Here is a 2,668-nt window from a genome sequence, read left to right as displayed (position 1 = left end):
GCTTGGGCACATATGGAGCAAGAGTTGACATAGCGGGCGATGTCCTGCGCCAAGGTGGGCCACCAGTATTTATCAGAGAGGGATTGGATAGTGGGGGTGATACCTGGGCGTCCAGTTATGAGGGATGTGTGTGCCCAGGTCAGCAGCCGATCTCTTATCCCGGTTGGGATGTAGAAGCATTCTGGAGGGCAGTTAGTAGCAGCGGGTCCCCTCTCCAGAGCCTTGCGGATGTCCCCATCTACATCCCAAAACAAGGGGCCAATGATACAGGGGGATTGATTGATGGGCTAAAGGGCACTTACAGGACTCTCAACCGGGTTGGAACAACAGGATATGGAAAGCAGGTCTTCCGGAAGTAATTCACAACCTTGACCAGGAGATGGTGGGGTTGTGACATTGGAGCCACGGGAAGCCGAGGTTGACTTTGTGTACAGGTATGGTGATGATGAGGAATATAAGGCTTTCCTGGTGCATGGGTCCCGCGGTGGGGGTGAGTGGTGCTGTGAATGTGCCGGATCGCAATGGTTGCATATCCAGGACTGGAGAAGGAAGTGATGTTCAGGGTGGAGGCGAGGGCCTGGTCGATGAAATGACATGTGGCACCCGAGTCCACTAGAGCTATAGAGACACACCTGAGGGACAGCCAGCCAGTAAAATAGGAACCAGAAAGGGTTTAGCGGAAAACGATGATGATGGAATACTCACGCCTACCCTGGGAGACGGATAGTCACGAGGCCGTCCCTCTGCCCTAGTTGAACCTGGGTTGGGATGCACCGGAAACCATGGAAGCTGGTGACTCTCCTGCTGAGAGCCCCAGCAGTCTCCGGCAACACCGCTCTGCCTGGGAGATGTGTGTGGCCCCTACCTCCATGGGTTCAGGCTCTGCTTCAGGACAGCCAAAGGAGGGAGGTGAGGTGGACACGTACGCTTCTGAAAAAGGTTATCCAGACGGATGGCAATCGCGCTGAGTGCATCCAAGGGAAGTCTTGTCATCTGAACACACCAACTCTGTCTGGACCTCTTTGCGCAGTCCCCACCGGAATAGAGTGCGGAGCGCTGGGTCATTCCATCTGCTGGAGGCTGCCACAGTCTGAAAGGTGAGGGCATACTCCGCATCAGTCTGGGCATCCTGTTGGAGTTGTAAAGGTCGCTCACTTCCTTCTCTACCCTCTGGAGGTTGGTCGAAGACCGCCTTGAACAGAGCCATGAACCTCGCCCGGTCAGCAGGAAAATGACTGTGGCAACATTGGACCTCTCAGTGGTGGGGGCTTCATTCAAATCTATGCTAGAATCAGAATGCAAGATTTGTCACCAGTACTTGAAAACGTGAATACAACCGTAAAGTAAATCATTACCAGCCAAACCATTTTCTGATAGGGATTTATTGATACAAGTGGCCCGTACCGATGTTATGATACTAATAACTTGTCTCAGGTGGGTTGTTTATGTTTCTACCATTTTGGATAGTTGGAGTAACCATTTTCCTAACCTTAACCTCATTCTACTAACCTGTTAAGTTAATTCACCTAACCGGGCTATGTCAATTATCCTAACCTGCCACGTTAATTATCCTAACCTGCTGTATTAATTATCCTAACCTGCTGTATTAATTATCCTAACCTGCCACGTTAATTATCTTAACCTGCTGTATTAATTATCCTAACCTGCTGTATTAATTATCCTAACCTGCCACGTTAATTATCCTAACCTACCATGTTAATTATCCTAACATGTCATGTTAATTATCCTAACCTGACATGTTAATTATCCTAACCTGACATGTTAATTATCCTAACCTGCCATGTTAATTATCCTAACCTGCTGTATTAATTATCCTAACCTGACATGTTAATTATCCTAACCTGCTGTATTAATTATCCTAACCTGACATGTTAATTATCCTAACCTGAGCGTCTGCTAAATGACTTAAATGTAAATGTAATGTTAATTATCCTAACCTGCCATGTTAATTATCCTAACCTGCTGTATTAATTATCCTAACCTGACATGTTCATTATCCTAACCTACCATGTTAATTATCCTAACCTACCATGTTAATTATCCTAACCTACCACGTTAATTATCCCAACCTGACACGTTAACTATCCTAACCTGCCCTATAAACAAACCTTCTTTGGTGACAAATAATCAGTATCACCAAAACAGAAGCCAACCACAGTCCTTTGGCAGAATCTGACAGTCCTTTTGCAGAATTGTACTGCAAAAGATGAAAACATCTTCCAACACAATAAATAGATGTTTCTGTTAAATATTTGACAGTATGGGAAGGCAACAGTATTGGTGTGTGATAGGAGCGTGACATCATTGCCTAATTAAACTCAGAGCCTATCCCAAGGCAGGACATAAACACCCAATAATCTATTGCTAAACAACATTTTGAACAATAATTTATCTTTTGCATAGATGTCTGGGCTGTGGCATTTAGCCTACTTTTAAATTGTTTTGAATATACAATCAGTATTGCAGAACTGGTGGACAGGTGCTCACTATACTGTAGGTATGCTAAACTAATTGTTTAATTTGAAAAAGTCACTGGAAAATATCAAAACATTGTGCCCAAACCACTATGTGATCAAAATTGCCGTTGCTCTTTCTTTTCGAAACTGCAGTGGCCTAATTCCAATAGTTCCAAGTTATACAATGGGCT

This window comes from Oncorhynchus gorbuscha, linkage group LG07 (genome assembly GCF_021184085.1).
Source record: "Oncorhynchus gorbuscha isolate QuinsamMale2020 ecotype Even-year linkage group LG07, OgorEven_v1.0, whole genome shotgun sequence".
Taxonomy (NCBI): domain Eukaryota; kingdom Metazoa; phylum Chordata; class Actinopteri; order Salmoniformes; family Salmonidae; genus Oncorhynchus; species Oncorhynchus gorbuscha.
This window is presented reverse-complemented; position numbering follows the sequence as displayed.